Genomic DNA, 21583 nt, shown 5'->3' on the forward strand with positions numbered 1-21583 from the left:
GTTCACACACGCGCGCGCGTTCCCGAGCTAGAGTTCAATGTCAACGCCGCTTCCTGCCCACAAACCCGCCGCGTCCGCAGCCCCCTCCCCACGCACACCCCGGGACTCTAAAGGGTGAGGGGATGGATGGGCGTGAGGGATGCGTTGGGGCCCACGCGGGACATAACAGCTCGCCGGGGGAGGGCGCCATTCCTCCACCCGAGAGTCTGCTGCCGCGTTCACTGGGACTCCCACATCTCAGGACCCTCTTCATTGGTCATCCATGCAAACAGGCCTCTCTTGGGGCTCCATCGCTCGTGGCACCCTGATCACGGCGCCCAGGGCGAGACCAGGGAAAAGAAAAAGACGGGAAAAGGATTAAAGACTCTCTACGCCTCTGTAGACTCAGAGACCTGGGTGCACCCACTGCTGGCTGGGGCATGTTGGCTTTCTAAAAGTCTGCAGCCCTTGCGTTGGGAGTAGGGGGTTAGGACAGGCGGAATGCAAATACACACACCCCTTTCGCCTTAGCTTCTAGAGCAGAGCGCATTCTGATGGCAAACGCGGAGCTTCAGGAGACTGACTCCTTCACTGCCCGGGAACTGCAGCTCCGGTGTCCATCTCTGGGACTAACAGGCTGCGCAGCCCCCAGAGCCGGGAAGACAGGAGTCGGACTCAGGACACAGCACTGCCCCTCGGTGGCCTCTGTTCCAATTACTCTTGTAAAACAGCTCCATAACCTTGACCTACGTGCTGGGGAAAGAGACAGTTGTGTTCGAAGACTAAGCACAGTTAAAACGGGATTTAAAATAAGCCTGCACCCTGAAAGAAAAGTGGAGCTACACCGGTTCTTTCCAGCAAACGGCTGCTAGGATCAAGAGAGGGGTTCTCAGTGGCAGGGCCGTGAGGCTGTTGGGAAAGGGAGCTCATAATTTTCAGCATCTACTCTTTCCCTCGAATTAACCCCCCAAATAAAACAAGCTATAAGAGCGATTTTGCAATAACTGCGTTTTCATATATGCAACCTGAGTAAAAGCTGGAACTAACTAAAAAGAGCAGTATTTTGTAAGCCCTGTAATCAGAAAAATGCAGGAGGCTGCCCCTACTCCTTGAGACAAATCAAGAGCTGTCTGTGCTGGTCACAACGTCTTGCTTCTGCTTCTGGCCAGGTGACAGAGGTCTGGGGGGGGGGGCAGGCTTTACCAACAGTTGTCAAGGGAAAATAAATAGTCCATGGTGTGTTTTTATTAACTGCTCATACTTTGTAACAGGGTGGGAAAGTGTCTCAGTGCCTTTTCTGGTACATGTTGCCACCCGGGCGGCCAAAGAGGAGCCAAAATTTGGAGAGCTATGTTCTAGGCTGAGATCTCCTGGAAACCTTCTGAGGGTGGTCCCTGAGGCAGGCCCTCAGATGGGCAGAAGGAAGCCATGTTTGCCCATAGCAAGTCCTCACAAGGGCTGAGATAAAAGGCTATCTCCTACCACTGCGACCTATCACAGACACATTTTGTGATTCTTACTCTGTGAATAACAACTTGGCCTCGTGGAAAATGCCCTGCACTGGAAGACACTGAGGTAGTGCCAGGTGACTGACTGCTCTTTGGAAAACTGTATGAATGAACAGTTTAGCTCAGTTTCATCTGACAGCAAATTAGAGCAGAAAACCAGTCTCAGATCGTGACTCCCAAATCTATACTATGCCAGTTCTCAATGCCACTACATTTCTGCAGCTCCCTGCAGTTTTCCATAACATTGACACTGTGCTGGCTTTCAACCGAATGTGAGGAGATTAAAAGACACAACCTAACAGCTGACAGCCCCCCAGTTTACAGATGTACAAACTGTAGCTGAAATAAGTTAGGAAACTTGCCACAGCTGGACAAGGTTAGGCTGGAGCTGGAACTCGAGGTATGGACTCATTTAGCTTCACCATCCTTTAAGTTCCTAGTATCTTTTAGTTACAGGATATTGGCCAGGCAGTGGTGGCTCATGTCTGTAATTCCAGCACTGGGAGGAGACAGAGGCAGACGGATCCCTGGGCGTTTGAGCCTGGTCTACAGAGCAATTCCAGGACAGTCACAGCTACATTGAGAAACCCTGTCTCAAACAAACAAACAAACAAACAAACAAAAAACAGGCAATTTTAAGGCACATACTTAGTGTTTCTTCTCTCTGCTCTGAGGCAGGTTTCTACCCTTACTGCCTTTGAATAAATGAAGAAACAGAAACACCAGCAATGGAATGACTTCAAGCTCCAGAACCTTACAGCCGAAAGAGACCTTCCAAACCGAGGATTCCAGGCTCCTCGTTTTACAGATGAGAAGACACTTAACAGATTAAATAGCATGTTCAAGGTCACCAGGCTTTTAAGTGATGGAGATGGAAACTGCACTTTCAGACCAGTGGTCAAGTGTTTTTTCCGTGATCACACCACAGCGTGCACCCTGTTTGCCAAGAAGTCCACAGCAGAGATAAAATGAGAGACCTGGGCTCGCTAAACCACCCCAGACCATCAACCAACATCCACCGAACTTCACCTGCTCTGGGCAGCTCAGCTGAGCTCCCTGCACTGTCTTTGTCTTGAGGAACCAAAGGGCTGAATTGCAATTCAACTTGAATAATAATAATTAAAAAAAAAAAACTAGATACAATTAAAATTATTTTGTTTTCCAGTCTCACATAAGTCCAGCTTCTTAGCTCCTTTTCTCTTTTGCCTAAAATTAGTTTAAAAAAAAAGAATGAGGAAAATAAACTTAAGACATGCATATATAGTGATATATGTACATATGTACGCATAAATACAGTGTGAACTCGTGAGGTTTTTTTGTTTTCTTTTTGTTTTTTTTTGTTTTTTTTTTTTTTTAGTATTTTGTTTTGTTTTTGAGAAAGGGTATCACTCTATAGCCCAGGCTGTGCTGGAGCTTGGAGTAATCCTGCTACTTCAGCCTCCCAAGTGCTGGGAATGACAGGTGTGAGCCGCCATGGCCAGCTGAACTTAAACTCTTGTTAGAGTTGACTGTCTCGGCTGTCACTGTGTATAGAGGAGGCGCGTAGCTAACCGTTCATGTAATCAGGAAGCCTCCCTCTAAACTCATCCAGCAGCGCGTCCCACCTGAGGTCTCCTTTCGTTTGGCCGAGGACAGTATTGCTCGTAAGTTGCCTAGTGGTGATGAGGCTGGCATTTCGTTTAGTTACATGGGTCTTTACCAAGTATATTTAGTATGTTCCTATGTTCAAGGAGAGCTGGGGGAAGTCAAGGAGCAGCACTTGTGGGGGTGTTCTCGTGTTTCTGCCACGGGCTCTGTGACTACACTTTATAGATGAATGAAGAAATCCGGTCTCCAGGGATTAGGTGTCCTGGCCATAGTCACAAGGCCTTCCAAGCGACTAACCGAAAACGTAACTCTGGGCCTTGCTAGTCCCAAAGCCTGTATCCTCTACAATATCACACTCACCATAGCCTCTGTGCCTTTGTTTGTTTTAACAGCTGAGCTGTGAGCTTCATACAGCAACAGTAAAGACAGGACTCTTGGTGGCTATCCAGTAGGGCAGGGCAGGCAGAATAAACATGTTATCCACTCTGGTAACCCGGGAACTTCTTAAAGATGTCAGTTTAAAAAAAATATATGAGTAGATGGGAAGTTTGGGGCCATTTTTTCAGTGAAACTCATTTGGGTGCATAAGAAACCTAAACGGCAAGAACGTGTGTGGGCTGATGTGAGGATAAGTGAGAGAGTGTTGTGAAAACACTTGGTGCTTCACCCTCTGACTGATGTTTCCTTCCCCCCTTCCCCCCATCTGATGTTTTCAGCTGTTAGGGAATACAGTTCAGAAGTGATGCTCTGTCTGGTGGTCCCTACTGTTGGCTCCAGTGTTTCATATCTCTCAACTAGCATCACACCTCCAAGACCTGCCCAGCTCAGCAATGATGAATACCAAGGCCAAAGGCAATGTGAATCTACATTCTCATTTTGCTCATTATGGAATGAACAGTCAACCATACAAAAACCTCAAACCCATGAGACACAAATCCTTCAGTCTTTGATTTACTTTGCTGTGCATCAAGTAAGATGCTAATCCCAGCTCTCAGGAGGAAGAGACAGGCAGATCTCTGTAAGTTCAGGCTGCCTTGCCTACATAGTGAGTTCCAAGATAGCCAAAGTTACATAGTGAGATGCTGTCAAAATTAACTAAATAAACAGACAATCAAGCTTGACCCCTCTGCCTCAGGCTCCTAAAGCAATCAAAGTACTCACTAGGTATCAGTCTCCTTTGAAGGTCTCAGGGAGATAATGAGGTTGAGAAACTGAGTCTAGAAATAACTGGGAGCAAAGCCCTTTTGCACTGGGACTCTGCAGCCCCACAGAAAACCTGTGGTCTTCCTTGCCCCACACTGTATCAGAAAATGCCTCCTTCTTTCCAGCCAGAATCCCCTCACTCTAAAAGAGGCCTGGGAGCTGGCTGCCCATAAACTCTTGCCTTCCCAAATATCAAAGAGACTTGGGCTTGGCTTTTTCTTTATTTCTATCAAGGGGCCTTTGAATCAAAGGAATTTTTTTTTTCTTTCTGAGAATAAAAACACTACAGAATCTTGAGGGACCAGGCCCTAAAAGAAAACACTCCAACTGGAACTGGTTCAAGGCCCTCGTGTCCAATTAAGGAAACACTTGAATTCCCGCGCCAGCTCTGGCTCTGTCTTTCTTTCTCTCCCTCCACATCCACACAGGAATGCACTTCCTCAGCCAGAAGGAGAGGTTACTATCACGGAGACACTGCTGGAATAGCAGAGGGTTCCTCTGGTGGGTTGGGCCTGTCAAGGCTATAGACAAAGAGCAGGGACTACCGAACAATGGAGATACCTTGGTGCCAACCCAAACCTGCTCCTAACCAGCCCAGAGACCCCAGAGGAACTTCACCATACCTGTGCAGTGAAGAAAAGGGAAGAAACCACTCCCGTAGCTTCGCTGGGTAGAAATACACTTCCAGGTTTTTTTTTGTTTGTTTTGTTTTGGTTTTGGTTTTGGTTTTTTTCAAATAGATGGAATGTCAGCTAGCGTCCTCCCAGGAGCAACTGATCAGGGCAGACTTCCCACCTACTGCTCTTCCTTGGAGGAGCAGGCAGCCTGTGCTGCCCCAGAGAATGGCTTCTGAGCCCTTCGCTGCCTCTAAGTGGGTAACCTGAGCCAGCTCGAGCCTGCTGGAGGCCCCAGTGTACTTCACACCCACAAGGCACGCCTTGGAATCAGATAGCTGGGTCCATCTTACACCCTTCTGCCCTTTCAACAGTTCCAGCAAGCATTAGCGCCTACTATGTACTAAGGGGGTTGGCTGCGTTTGCAAGAAGCCACGCTAAGAGGACTTCGGGTCTGTCCCATCTTCATCCTCACCCTTACCTGGACAAAGCCACTCCCTAGGAGCACCCTCATCTGCAAGTGAACACAACTATAAGAATTCCCTACCCAGCATCAAGGACTCCCAATGAATCAGAAAGCTCTAGAGCAGTGGTTCTCAACCTTCCTAAAGCTGTGACCCTTTAGTACAGTCCCTCATGTCATGGTTACCCCCGTAACCATAAGATCATTTTTGTTGCACTGTAATTTTGCTACAGTTACAAACTATAATATAAACATCTGATGTAGAGGATATCTGATGTGCAACCCCCAGGGGGGTCACGACCCACAGGTTGAGCACCTCTGCTCTAGAGACATGACTCAGCTCACACACTGACACGAATGCAGTGTGCTGAGGTCCATGACCTCTCCCCTTGCTATTTGAGTTTCTGTTACAAAGAAATGAGGTGCTGTCTCGGATGCTGGGTGGTGTGGGAAGGCAGGAGTGAGATACCAGTTCCCTCTAATACTATGTGAGAAATGCCACAAGAGAGACAACAGGACCATGATAGGGATATGGTCGGTTCTGTCATAAGCTGCAGGCCATGTAGAGGGGCACTGAATCTAAGCTCTACCAGAACAAGGATTGTGCCTAGCTGTGTACTACTGTCCCTTGACAGCTGGCACATAGTAGGTACTCCATAAATAGCTGTTAGATGAAGAGTAGCTGGAAGACAGAGCCCATAAAAATATAGTTCATCTCAAAGGATGAAGAAAAACCAGAGAAAGACAATCTTGCTAACAGGAACAGTACTAGCAAAGGGTAGGAAAGTACCAAGAGAATGCTAGGAACTAAAACCTACAAAGTTCAAGCAGAAACAAAACAAAAACAATAAAAACACCACCAACAACAACAACAAACCAACAAAAACATGTAATTGAATTCCAAATCAAGCAAATCTCAATGTCTTAAGTAAGTTTACTATTTTGTATTGGGATACATTTATGGCTAGCCTCCACAGCATGAAGCCCACAGGCTATAGGTTGAGAATGCTGGATAGATCTTGAGAGGAGGTATTGAAGTTTCCTATAAATCCAACTCTGCAAACAGAATTAATACCTGTGGCTGGAAAGGGCCTTGTGCTCTGCAGAGGGGCTGCACAGAATTTCTTGGAAGAAAAAAAAAGTCTTTCTCTTCTGTTAGCCAAACCAATCCTCCACAGGCAAGTGACCAGCTGGGCATAAGTGGGCATTTAGTTTATATGCCATAAGTCTTTGGAGGCTTCCCCTTCTGTCCCTCCGGGTTTATACATCTCTGCAGCCCCCTGCCCTAGGAACCCAGCACTTCCCGGCTGTTTTCCAAGATCTCAAGCCTCCCGTATTTCCTCCCTCAACCGTCTGTCCTGTGACTCTGTGAGTCCCAGAAGTCAAGAACTTAACCGGACACATAATTTCTCACTGCTACAAGGATGAATGATGCGTGGCACCAGTCAAGGCTGCTTCTCCTAGGGTAGCATTTCAGGCAGGTAAGTATAGGAGGCACTGCAGGGCCACGGGGACACAGAAAGGAGAAAGCTGGCAGGAAGTCTGGGATGGATGCCACCAGCTGGCACCCATAGGGGACAGCTGTCCCCATCCCCCTCTGTCACATCCTTCTAGAGGACATCTGACTGGAATCCCCTGACCCTCACTCGTATGTGATGACAGCATTTTAGTCGACCAGCTTCAATGATTAATGGATCATAGAAGACCATGTTCTTCCTTCTAAGAAGAGACAGAGACTCAGGCCAAAAGTGACTCTTCTAGTTGGACCCAGGGAAACTTAATGACCCTGCACAGATGTGCACCAGCAGAGGTGTCCATGGTCTCAGTGAGGAAGTCCCGGACTGCCAGCCTGAGTGATGTCAGATGCCAAGTGCTTCCTCGAGTGCCAGAGGGTCCATGCAGGAATGCAGAGCCCCAGAGCAGGGGTTTGGGGCTCATCCGACAGGACTGACCCCAGAGGCTGAGGGGGATGGGGCAGCTGGACATCCACACTACTTACCTTCATGACTCAAGGCCACTTTGGAAGCCTGGACTTGCATTTGCAGCTGCCCTCAGAGCTGCTGCTTCTCTGGGAGAGAAAAAGCGTTCCCAGGACTAACAGCAGAGTCTTTGGAGCAGCCCTTTAATACAGTTCATGTTCTGGTGACCCCCCCAACCATAAAATTGTTTTTGTTGCTGTCTCATAACTGTAATTTTGCTAGTGTTATGAATCCTAATGTAAATATCTGATATGTGGGATATCTGAAATGCGATCCCAAAGGCATTGTGACCCCCAGGTTGAGAACTGCTCCATTAGAGGAAGAGGCAGGAAAAACAATCATGGAAGTCTCAGCTCAATGCCAATCCACAGAAACAAAACAAACAAACAAACAAACAAAAAACCCTTCCATCAGTGTATAGTGGTACATGCCTGTTATCCTAGCACTTTGGGGCTGGGGCAAGATGCTTTCTTAGTAAGATTAGCCTGGGTTACTCAGTGGGACCTGGTCTAGAAGGAGGAGGAGGAAGCAGAGATAATGTTACCTGGCTTCTTTTTTTTTTTTTTTTTTTTTAAGCCACCATCAGTTCACGCTCCTTATCATAAAGTTTATCCATCTGTTAAAGGGTCTAATACTCCCTGCTCTCAACTGTTCTGCACAGCAAAGGTGCAACAGCTATACAGGCTCAGCTTTCTTAGCAGAAAGGTGTGGTGTTTAATCAGTCTGTTTGAAGATGAACAGTGGGAAGGAAAAGAGAGAGAGAGAGAGAGAAGAAAGAAAGAAAGAAAGAAAGAAAGAAAGAAAGAAAGAAGGAAGGAAGGAAGGAAGGAAGGAAGGAAGGAAGGAAGGAAAGAAAGAAAGAAAGAAAGAAAGAAAGAAAGAAAGAAAGAAAGAAAGAGGAGGGGAGAAAGGAGAGAAGAAAGGAAGGAAAGAAGGAAGGAAGAAAATAGAAAGCCCTATCAATAATTCCACTATTGCTTAGTAGTAGAAAAAAAGCAAAATCACCAAGTGAAACCTATTCTGGAGCTCCCAGCACAGCCAGCTCTAGAAGAAAACAATGCCAGCAACTGTGGTCTATGTCCTGACTCTGCTTCTTTGAACCACCTTTTGGGGTGCATTTATACAGAGCCAGCGCCATGTCTACAAGTACACACAGTGCTGAGGGCTGGAGTACCTTGGTGGCAGAATACGGAGGGTCTAGTAGCCATCAGGTTTACAGGCCCCGCCCTCATAACACACCCTGCTACCCTTCAGCATCGCATAGCTGTCACTTTGACAGGGGTATTAAATACTACGGTATTGAGTGCCAGCAAGTTGCCCGGTTCTTTTGTTCTTGAGGCCTCTGCATGTCCACACAAGCAGATACGCTTCAGGCCAAGGGCATCTCATATTTGAACGAGTACTCTGTGTTCTGGGTCAATGCTGGGGAAAGAACGCCCACCACCAATCAAAATAGAAGCTTGTCCAATTCCCATTGTTTTACCACCTTTTGTTTTTGTGTTTGAGTATTTCTCACAAGTAGCAACGAACACCTGCCAGTGACTTCAGGGAAACAGGTGTGAGAGACAGGCTGGGTTCCAACAGGTATCTCTCTCTCAATCTTTCTCTCTCTCTCTCTCTCTCTCTCTCTCTCTCTCTCTCTCTCTCTCTTTCCTGGAGGGCAGTGGTTCACACAGAAGGTGACAGAAGGTGACACAGCACAGGACCAGCCACTGGGCATGAGTGCCTAATAGGGAGAAAGAGGGGCAGCCAACAGGTTGTTACAAAGGCCATAAGGGTGTGAGTTTTGATGGGAGATGGTGGTGATAGGCAGAGTTGATGCTCAGACAGACCTTCAGGATTTCAGTGCTGCAGGGATGGGGGGTTGGAAGGGAGAGAAATGGAACAAGATTGGAGATCTTGAGCTTCTCTAGCTGGACAAGCCAAGTTAAGAGGGGCTGGTTGAAGAGGGAAGGTCACGTCAATTTTAACGGATGGAGCTTCCATAGTCACCCAGCGTTCACAGAGTAGCAGTCATACTATTGTCCAAGTACCCATGCTTGTTGTTTCTCAAGCTCTGGGGGCTGTGGAACCAGAATCTCTTCTGTATAAAGGTCATGAGCCCGCAAATGTGTACTGTGGATATTCATACTGTCGTACAGACTGGGTTCTGCAGATGGAGACATGGCTTGGGACCCACACCTGTAGAAGGGAAGAGATTCCCAACAGAAAAAAGAGTGAGGTCTGGTTCTGATGAGGGCCTGCCAAATCCTGGTAACTCTGTGAGGAACTTTGGGGCCAACATTACTCATCAAAATGTCTTCCTGTGACAAAAAATGACTGGGCCTTTATTGCCTTGTCTCACTCAGTCCGAAGTTTGGGCTGTCTTGAAAGGGTATGAACATTGGAGAGGCACACCTGGAAGAAGGTGACAGCCGTAGGCAGTCTGCTGACCCCACACTTGCAGCCAAGCAACAGACTCTTCCATAGAAGGAGATCTGGGTGGCTCATTTGATGTCTTCCACAGACCCCAAGGCATGCAGCCCTGCCCCGTTGCTTTTCTTCACATAGCGGTGCTCTGCACAGCCCTGTAGCTGATTGGCTCCTCAGGGAAGCACCTGATGCCTGTTCACCTTGTTCTCCCACCTTGTGGCAGACAGAATAAATGCCCAGGAAACTCTGCTTTCCCCAAGTTCAACAGTGAGGGCATGGTGAGCCTAGGTTTGCTATCATGTGGTCTCACCTCCCCTCAGTCTCTTCTCGACTCCTTGTTGGAGACAGTCTGGTGCTCTGAGAATCACAAAGGCCACAGCTCCTGTTTGTGGAATGGGAGATGCTGTGTCCCATCTTCCATGTGTACAGCCACTGCAGGAAGCCCCAACAGCCTTCTTCCCGAAGCAAGGTGAGCACAAGAGCAGGCAAAGTCTGAATCCAGGTTTCCAGGGAGCCCCCAAACAGTTTCTTTCTTCTGGCTTTTATGCTGGTGTTAAGCCAAGCTAGCAGAAGTCATTCTAGAGTATCCCATAACTGCTCTTGCTGGAGTAGGCATAAACCTGGCCTTTCATCTTCATGGAAGGTATTATGGGATGCATCCTAGGAAGCTCCCTCTGAGGCTTCTTGCAGGGCTGTGGTTGAGGCCTCTCCACGACAGTCTGATTGAATGTTCTTCCTTAGAGGCCCCATTGGGAACATGGACACTGGGAATAATCATGCTTACCTGAGGCAGCTCTGCTTTGAACTTAGATGAGGAGACCCATAGGTTGCTTTATAAGTCAGGAAATCTGGTCTGTATTGAGAACACCCCAATGCAAGTGCCACACCAAAGAAGCAACTGCTCTGGGCTTGCTCTGCTCCTGCCTCCTCTGTCTCCTGGTCTCCAAAGTCTTTCACTTTCTAAAAACCTGTGCTCTGCTCTCTGTGGTTGTTGGAAACTTGAATACTTTCTAGAATGATGTAATACGTAGGTAATAAAATCAAGTCATGCCTTTTGGGGAAGCTTTCCATGTGTCTTGGGGTTTAACCTCTCATTTTCTATTGTGGAATCACTCTTTAGGGATGGTGTGCTAGACTTTTAGGGGGCCCCTGACACACCCCTCCCACTGCAATACAAATCATGGTAGCACTTGAGAGCCACTGTGAGTGAGGTTAGAAGGCAAATGGAGTCCCAGGGCAGCTGGACAGCAGGGAGCACGAGACACACCTCCAAGGGTGTGTCTGGGGGAGGGTCTCACAGTTCCCAGTTATCTAGAAGGTAATGCATGGCCAGGATCTGGAAGGCTGGCTTCACCCAGTATGGACCAGACATGATGAAGCTTCTCCCTGGACACAGCTGGGTTTATTTTGCACATCTCAGATCTTCTCGGCATTTACATCTGTCTAGAATGCTCCATCTGGCCACCATTGCCTTTCTGTTGACGTTTCCACAGGCTGGGCACTTCTGTTCTTGCTTTTCTCCTGCAATCCTCAATGGCCTGCCTGAGGCATTCTTTCCAAGCTGACACATCAACACAGCTCCTCCCGGTATAAAGAATTTTCTCCAACTTCATGTCCTTAGGCTGAACACATCAGCACCAGAGAGATTTGAAAACCAGACGTGTCCACCTTTCTGCTGGTTTTGAAGCCAAAGCTTCCTAGGCCAAACGCTGATACCGGCATCTCTAAAGTCCTGTGCTTGGCCCAGGGTTTTATACTGAAGGGATGACTCATCCCCAGGTGTTGAGAGGTCCAATCACCAGGAGCAGACAACGCCTGTCTGCTACAGAGTGTCTATTACCCTTTGTCTCTGGGTTATTTTAGATCACTGGGGAAGGAGCGAAGGTAGCAATGAAATCTCTTGGAAATAGCATGTTGAAAACATGAATTAACCTTTCTCAGCTTCAGGCCTTTTGCTTGCCAAGAGGAGGTGGGGATAAGAACACCCACCTTGCAGAGGTGAAGAGTTGAAAGAAATGATAGGAAACACCTGGCGTGGCACCTGTGTGCTGTCTCCTTACGATGGTAAAACCAGTTTCTGCAAACACAGACTGTCATCTGAAGTCTCAATACTTACTATTTCAGAGAGGTCTGAAGGTCAGCCCTTTCTGCAGCTTACATTGCTAGCAATCCTGCCCATCACCCACTGACTCAGAATCTGCATTTTAGTGGGATTCCCTAGGTGGTCCTGGGTACGTCACAATTTGAGACTTGTCAATTTAAAATCAGGAGCCTCACCTTTGAACCTCGTGGGTTTAATGGCGCATCTCTTGGCAACAGTCAGTCAAATGAGTTTGCCCATCCAATTGAGACAATATTGACCTAACACAGGTGATCCCAGGTCAGGCTGGTTCTGCAGTGGCTCTGGCCAGACCAAGGCTCCCCTCTGCTCACCTGCCTCTCCTATCACCTGCTCAGTAGCCAAGGCTCTGGGGAGTCTGCAGCTCCTGTTTACTGGGTAGGCACAGATAAGGTTTCTCACAACTCCACCTGGGCCCCTCTGCCAAGGTAAACTTGCTCTCCAGAATTGCTCCCTGACTGGAAAATGTGTCCGTCTATTTATTTCTCACTCCCACTGGAAAAAAAGGTGGGGGAGAGGGGTTGGTGGTGATGTCACTCTTTCCACGGAACTTCTCAAAGGCATCGCATGTCACAGCTACTTCCAGGCACTGCTTGGGTTTCTCTGCACCGTACCTACGGAACAGAACTAGCCAAGGGTGCAAGTTTCCCTTCCTTTTTCCCTTACTCTGCCTGTCTGTCACCCCCAGCTGGGGCTTTAACCCTCTGGAGAGCAGCCTTGAAAAGTAACCTCAGTCTAGGAGGTGAGGTACTGTTTCCTTGATATTTCTCTCGGAAGTAAACTACAACTTGGCAAATAGTTTGGTGTTCAGTGGGCCAGTTGTTTTCAGAGAACAGAAAATGAATGGTAAAAAGATGTTTCCCAAAGCCACAGCAATTGCATCCATCATAATTCTTGCTTAAAATATTAACACACTAACCTATTCACCTCACATCCTTTTCTTTTAAAGAAACTAGTAGAAGCTGTGCATGGTAACACACACCTGGGGCCCCAGCACCTAGGAGGCTGAAGCAGAATGATGGCTGCACGTCTGAGGCCAGCCTGAGCTCCACAGACTGGGGCAGAGCTGAGCTTTCAAACTAGGCTTCTCGATCCTGCAGTGGCTACAGAATGGACTCAGTTGTGCTGCAGTAACAACAAAGTCCCCACCCCAATCTCTGGCCAAATCCAACAAAGGTTCCTTTCTCACTTATCCTCATGTTCTCCACCAGTAGCCTGTATGTACCATGCTTCCTCAGAGGCCAGGGAAGATAAAAGCTTTGTCTCTGGGCTGCCATGTTGGCCAAAGCTTTTTGCTAACTAGCCTGTGAGGTCATAGATATAAGCCACACTCATATTTTATTGGGTAGAGGAAGCCTCCAGGCCACCTCTAACTTCAAAGTGGATAGGAAATACAATCATCTGCCTGGAAGGCAGAAAGCCAGAAAATACTGAGTGGACAGCATTTATGATGGGCACATGAGCGTTAGCAAATATTAACACATTACCCTTTTTGCTTCCTGTCTTTTTATTTCAAAGAAAGTAAATAGTAGAAGCCTTAAGTGGAGGTGCACATCTGTCATCCCAGTATGCAGAGACAGAAGCAGAAAGGCTGCTTGCTGCAAGTTCAAGGCCAGCCTGAGCTACAAGGCGTTACCAGGCCAGTATACACATCGAGACCCAATCTCTGAAACAAAGCATTCTCAAAAGCACATAAGAAACGCAGTAAACACAAGCGATACAACTAGGCTCCTCTCTGAACACTTTATCCCAGTCTCTTCCCTCAGCTGTCACAACTTGTTTTGAATTTCACCTTAACCATCTTCTCCGCTGCCTTTTCTTTTATTGCATGTATGTGTATTCACAAACATTGTAAAGTATTATTTACCGATAAAGAAGTATAACCCTTTCTATTACACAGGCCATAAGCATAGAGACAATTACAATCTTCTGCAATGTGCTTCTGCCTTGGCATTATAATTGTGAGATCATAATCCCTGGTGACACATGCCATTGTATTCCATTGTATAACTACAATACAACTTGCTTATCTGTTCTCTTGCTGATGGATATTCCGGTTGTTTCCAGCATGGCAGCAAACATCTTCAAACATGTCTTCCTGACCGTCGGCTAAGAGTGGAATTTCTAGGCATGTTCACTTTCATCTTCGTGAGTTGTTGCCGGATCTCTCTCTACAGAGCGTTTGGATCAACTGACAACCCCACCAGCGAAGCAGGAGACTGGGAGACTTAACTGCTCTTTCCCAATACTTGGCATGCGCCGCACATTTTTACCGGCCAGGTGGGTGGAATGGTAACTCTCTGCTGTTTTGCACTGTATTTCTCTAATAGTGAAAGTGTGCATCTTTTTGTATTTATTGACCTTCTGGGGTTATTCTATTATTTTTCCAAATTCTTTGTCCATTTCTCTTCCACATATTGACTTCTTGTTAGTTTGAGAAATTTATTTACATATTATGGTAATTACAACTATTGTCTTCTCCCCAGACAATAGTTTGTTTTTCTATTTGTCGGAATGACTTTTTTTTTTTTTGCATAGATGTAAACGTAGCTAAAGTTGTGAACATTTTTTGCCTCTAACTTTCTGTTTGTATGTTTTTTTTATGTAGTGAAATTTTTATCTTAAGATGATGGCATCATCATCATCATTATTATGTTGTTGCTGTTGTTGTCCTTTAAAGTTTCACCCTTTCTTTTTCTTTCTTTCTCTTTTTGTTCTTTAATCTTACTGAGATTAATCTGACATAGAAATCTACCTTTGTGTTTTCCCGATAGATGGAAGCTAGTCCTAGTCGGCAGAGCACCTTTGCCACCGGGGTTGACAGCTTCACCGGTCCCCTGTACTATTTCTGAACACAGACGAGCTGTGGCTGCCTTTTCCGCCCTTCTCCACTAGTCTATCCTGTGCTCAAACCGCATTGTCTTCTAAATATTTTGAGACTAAATGTTGACAGCTGGTATGGCAAGTTCTCCTCGCTTGTACCTTTTCAAAATTGCTTCTCAGTTATTCTTGGCCCGTTGCTTTTCAAAAGGAATTTTGTAATGATATTATCTAGTTCCAAACCAAACAAAAACAACCCTCCCCCCAAAACTATTAAACTCCACTGACATTCTATAGGTTAATTTCGAAAGAAATGACATTTCTTTTCGAATCTCCTTTGAAGATATCTGTATGGAGTGCGCACTTATGATTTCTTAGGCTTATATAAGATACTTAACTTCCTTCTTTCCTTTTTCCAATCCTTCTTGGGCTTAAGCATCATGTCCAGTTTCTTCTTATTGCTTTCTTATCTTTCCTTGTGGCACCATCCATCTCTTTCAGAAGTTTCCACATTCATCTCCCTCTTCTGGGTGTGCAAGAGATAAAACCCAGACATGTGACAATGATATGGTTGGGGAAGAATAAGCTCCCTGGCAGTCCCCAGCGAGGAGATACAGAAGCATGATTACATGTAAGGGGTGCACATCCATGCTCTCTCTCTAAGCTTTAGAATATAGTCTGTATTATATTTAACACACCCAGGGTGTGGTCTGGGCGTTCTGAACTCCAGCTCTATCATTTACCAAATCAGATCTTGGGAAAAATAGATAACCTCGTTGCGTCTCTTTCCCCCTGTGATGGAGTATTGAAAATATTAATTTTCTTGTGCTCATAACTGTCGGAAATAAGAGTTCAAGTGAGTCAAGCACTTGGGACACTGAATGGCACATTACAGGTGTCACTGATGTGCTGCCTGTCGTTATCATTACTGAGACAGAGCATCTAATCCACACTCAGAATAGGATTAGCTTGAATGTTTACATCGGTAATGACAGAATAATTGAGTAATCCTTTCCCCCTTTTGTGTAGGCCTGGCTGTCCTCAGACTCACTTTACAGACCAGGCTGGCCTCCAACTCACAGAGGTCCATCTGCCTCTGCCTCCCAACAGCCATTCTGGCCAGCACCGAATCTCCTCAATGGGCAGCAGGTCTCTGTCCCTGCAGTTGATGAGTTGATGTAATCATCAGCGGCCCCAGTGGTGCTTGCTTGGTTTTGACCATGTTTTTGAATTTCAGATTCGTCAAGCTCAGGATTAAATGGCCACTCAAGATCATCTAATCCAATTTTCTGCTTTGTGCTTGATAGCCCTTAGGATAAATCTGAAGAAGAGGCAGGGGTTATGAGAGAAAACCAACAAGGCTGGAACCCTGAGAGATCATCATACCTACTTAAACAAACAAACTGAAGAAATAAAATAGCACAGATCAACAAGAGATCGGAGGCTGCTGGGAGAGAAGGGGAGGATTTGTTTCTCAAGAGCTGATGGCTGGGGTCCTGGAGAAACAGACTTAGCAGGGAAAAGTCTGAGTCTTTATTACTCCTAAGTGGTCTATGGGGCGCACGCGCACACACACACACACACACGGGGTAGAAATGTATCACCGTGACAGCCTTAGTTTGGATTCTTCCCTGTGGGTCTAGAGAGCGGTGCTATGATAATGTCATGTATAACAAGTTTTTCTGGGCAGAGGGGAAGGGAAGACTCAAAGTGTTGGGCCCTTTAGCATCAGGGAAGGCCAGTAGAGGGAGATCCAGTGAAATTAGCGGAGGCTGCTCGGGAAACCATGGATGATAGTACAGAAAAGGAGAGTCAAAGTGTGGCTGGGATCACTGCCATGAAGTTACTTCTCGTTGGTGTGAAGTCCCTAGAAAGTCTCCAGAAATCCCAAACAGCTGCAGACCTGTGGGAAATCTTGTACCCTTACCTCCCTCCCCCAACAAGACAGGATTAAAGCAAGGGCTCCACACCACCTGTGGATTTCTGGTTAGTCCCTCAGACTCCAGGGCTAAGGTTTCTATGTGTCTGTGTCAGTCCGGGCTGTGGTGAGAGCAGCACCAAGCTGTGTGCAGCATTTTTGTGTGTATAGAGTACAGGGGGCCTCTTTTGCTTTCTCTTGTCCCTGGGACCTGCATGGTCAGTACAAGTTTCCTCTCCAATTACAGACGAGAGAACAAGGTTCAAGAAACCAAGAAGACAAATCAAATCGTCAGGATGGAACATGGACCAAGTCAGGAGCTGGTGGAGATCATAATCTCAGGGTTGGGCTGGGCAGGTTGGCTCAGGTGCTCCCTCCCTCTGGGTGGGGCCTGCTGAAGGAGCTACCACCCTGGCAGAGGTCATGCCTTGGGTGTGGGTATAGGCTAGAGTCATGACTCGGCTCCCAGTGTGTACTCCTCACCTCCTGCTCCAGCCCTCTATTCTCTTGGTTCATTCATTAAGACATTGGCTCTCACAATAGACAAGGTAGCACTGTGCACACAGACATCAAGTTGGACCTATTTCTGCCCTTCCCAGTGCCTTGTAGGACAGCAAGGCCTCCACAAATGCAAGAAAGATTGCTCTTTCCAGAGGGTATGGTGGTTAGGAGCACAGGCTTTGGGGCCAGAGAAAGAAAGCAATGAAGGGAGAATAGATCTGAAGGCATAATGACTAAGCATGTCTTAGAAACAAAATGTGAAGCATCACATTGAATGGATTCCTAGTGTTAAATATGAGAGATATAAAAGAAACCCTGATCTCTGTAGTGAAATTTGAGAACATAGATGACAAAGAGAATTCTCAAAATGCTGATAAACGCTAGGTAAACTTAAGATGAAAAACACCAGGATATTACAAAGCTTGATGATAAATCTGAATGCAGCAATTAAGTAATATTTAAGGTGGTCATGGAAGAGGATTTCATACCTGTAACTTTATATCCAGACAAACCACCACTTAAATAAAAGCAAAACACTAACAGAATCAAGTATTTAAGGTTTTAGATAACTTTATCCTAAATCTCTTCTGGAAACATTCTTGTAGCTAAATGTCCAAAAGCATATTTTGACAAACAAAACAGTAACAACAAAAAAATCCAGAATAAACCAAAAGAAAACATATGCATAAGCCAGGCATGGCAGCTCATACCTGTAATTTCAGCAACTGGGAGGCTAAAGCAGGAGGATCGCCAGGAGTTCAAAGGAAGCCTGAACTATGGAGGGCCTGTGTAGTTGCTGCTACAGTGAAACCTTATTTCAGCACAACCATGTATGTGCGTCCTCCTGGAAAACACACACACACACACACACACACACACACACACTCACATACCCAATAACCTGGGTATAAGTCCCAGAACCCACATAAAGGTGCAAGAAGAGAATCAACTCACAAAGGTGTCCTCTGGCCTCTTCATGCACACCATGGCACATGAGAGCCCATACATATACATCATAATCATGTATGCACAGGCATGATAATAATAAGCTTTAAATTACATATTTATGTACACAAACGCCTGGTAAGGTTGCTGGAGAGATTAAAAAGAGAAGTTAAATCTGTATGCTAAATACTGAAAGTTTCCACAGATCTAACCAAAGTTTTAGGCTGACAATATTATTAAAATTATACTTTGGAAGCTTATTAATATTGATGTTCTTTTGAAAACTATAAAATTCCAAAATTGGAATTAAATAGTAAGCCAACTTTTCAAGCATTCAATAAAGAACTGCAGTCTAATCAAAGACCCTCCCCTTCCTGAAAAGCCCTAGACTCAGGCCAGAGATAAGTTCTGTTCTTGTTAGAGGAAGAGATAATCCCTAGACAAACACAAGCTGTTCCAGAAAAGAGAACTGAGTTACTCCATTGTAAGACGAACCTTTATTGCAAAGTCAGATAAGGATAGTAGAAACAGAAAGGTTAAGAATATTTCATGCTTCCAATTTCTAAATAAAATATTAGCTAACTGTATGTATCTAAGATAAAAGTCCAGCAGACATAATACATGAAAGTATCGGTGCTCGGAGGCACAGAAAGAAAACAGTGGGTGGGGGTAGAGGGGAGCAGGATGTGATATGAGGTGACTGAAGATGATCAAAGTGCATCAGAAACATGTATGAAATGTCATAGTGAAACCCATTATTTTCTACAGCTAATAAATGCTAATAAGCCAGGCCAGGCATCCTGATGCACACCTTTGATCACAGAGCTCGGGAGGCAGAGGCACACAGATATCTGTGGGTTCTAAGCCGGCCTGGTCTACAACATAGCAAGCACCAGGACAGCCAGAGTGACCCGGTGAGACGTGGTCTCAACATAAACAAACAAACAAATAAATGGTAATAAAAGTGATACAAATAAAATAGTTACAACTAGAGATGGAGAGATGGCACAGTGGCTTAGAGCTTGCTGCTCTTGCAGAGGGCCCAAGTTGGGTTCCCAGAACCCGCACAGCCCATCTCAACCTCCAATAGTAACTTTAGTTGCAGGAGATCTGATGCTCTCTTCTGGCCTCTGAGGGCACTGAATGCATATGGGGCACAGACATACATGCAGGCAAAACACTCATACACATAAAAACAAAATAAACAAACCTTAAAAGCTATAACTGAGTCAAAGCTTATTTTTTTTTAAAATAGGAAAGTCTGATATGAGAAAGAAACATGATTTCACCATTAATGGACTCATGGATAAAAAGTTCATGATTATCTCAGTAAAGTTTTTTTTTCTCTTAAATTTAGTAAGTTTAAGAAACTTTGATTTCTAAGAAATATCATAGAACTCGATGTTTTATTATCTTAATTGGATGAGGCTATTTATTGAATGTCTCTGCCCAGTGGGGACATGGAAAAACTTCAGGCTTATGCCTGCAACAAAGGTGCCTGTTCTTACTGCCATGGTTCAAGAGGTCTAACCAAAACAATAAAACCAAATATACAGATAATAATGGCTCTATGGAGGGAGTAAAGCCTGATGGTATACAATCAAAACTCAACCAACAAACTATTAGTTACAACAAAACTCAACCAGCCAATCAAATTTCAGCAGGTTTTCTATATACCAATCATATTACAAAGATGAATGTCACCCCTCAATACCAGCAATAGAAGGTATATTAAAATATAAAACATCTAAAATATACAAGACTTTCAGAATAGTAAATGCAAAATGAAAGCAAAACCCGGTGCATCTGGAGTCATTTTTACAAGAAATGTTGCCCCTTTTAAGGAGAAAAGCATTACACTGGCCTGAGAGAAGACCTGAAGAAAAATAAGACAGTATGTTCTTTGACGGAATAATTAAACTATTCACACAATTTATTTTTATCTTTATGTATGTGCTGTTACTTTTGACCATTTTTTTTTATGTCACAGTGGGTCTTCATTTTCCTCTCTTTCTATTGATCTCCTCCCGTAGAGATGCAACCCTAAATGTCTTCCAGAAAGGGACACATGTCTGTGTCCCTTTATAGCTAAGTGCAATGTTTCCTTATGGCCTATACTCAGGAGTAGGAATTCTAGAAAAATGAACCAAGACCCACAGTGACATACAAGGAAGTGGTCAGAAGTAACAATATCGATGTGATTACATCTTAAAAATGAATTGGGGATTTCATTTAAAAAAAAAACAACCAATAGTCAGAAAAGTGTTTCTATACACTAATAATGACCAATCTGATAAGGAACTTAAAACATCAATTCCATTTACCACAGTGTCAAAAATCATTAGATATTTCTAAGAAAATTAACTGTGATAGCATAAGTTACATTCACAAAAACTAAAAAAATATTGCTAAAGAAAAAAATTTAAAAAGGAATTGAAAGACACATGTGTGTATGCTGGCAGTTCAAATGTTAAGATGGTCGTGTTGCTTAAAGGGATCAATATAGTCAATGTAACCCTAGCAAAATTCCAACAGTATTTTCCTGTAGAAATAATTTTCTATTCATGGCAAAATTAACACGGAATCTTACGGTGCCCAAATAACAATCTGCTAAGACGAGCAAGCCTGGAAGACACACACTTTCAAAGCATTTTGCAAACATACATGAATCAAAACATTGTTGCACAAGCATGGACACCGGTAAGTGGGGAAGAGCTGGCTTTAACCGCACTGTGTCACAACCGTTGGTGACGATGAGCCAGTACCTTACACCATGTCGAAGACGTAACTCGAATGAATGAAAGGCTGATCCAAAAAACAAAACAAAGCAACAAAACTAACAAGTTACAAAATGTCTGGAAGGAAGCTTATCATTCAATTCAATATTGAATTTGGCAACTATTTCTTGGGTGTAACACCAAAAGTACAGGTAACAAAACCAAAAACATAAAACTAAGAGTTCGTCAAACTAAATTTGTGTGTGTGTGTGTGTGTGTGTGTGTGTGTGTGTGTGTGTGTGCATGCATAGCAAAGCATGCAATCCACAGAGTGAAAGGAAAACATGGAATGGTAGGTGATATTTGCAAATATTTTTCATATTATTATATCTGATGACTTCATATCTGGATACATAAAGAATTTCTATAGCACAATAACAAAAGATCAAATAACCTGACACAAAAATAGGTAAATTTGTTATATGTTTTCTTCAGCCAAAAAAGTAAAAATAAATAAAATTATGTCATTTGCAGGAAAATGGGAGGGTTGTTGGTAAGATGTGCCGTCCAGTATCCATCCCCTAGTCAGCTTTAGAAAAGAAACACATTCTAGCACATGCTACAACACGGAAGAACACAAGGACTTGATGCTAAACCAGTGGTTCTCAACCAGTGGGTCGCAAGCCCTTGGGGTCCTCAGACCCTTTCACAGGGGTTACATATCAGATATCATATATTTACATTATAATTCTTAACAGTAGCCAAATTACAGTTACGAAGTAGCAACAAAATAATTTCATGGTTGGGGTCACCAGGAC

This window comes from Meriones unguiculatus, chromosome 1 (assembly GCF_030254825.1).
Source record: "Meriones unguiculatus strain TT.TT164.6M chromosome 1, Bangor_MerUng_6.1, whole genome shotgun sequence".
Lineage (NCBI taxonomy): Eukaryota > Metazoa > Chordata > Mammalia > Rodentia > Muridae > Meriones > Meriones unguiculatus.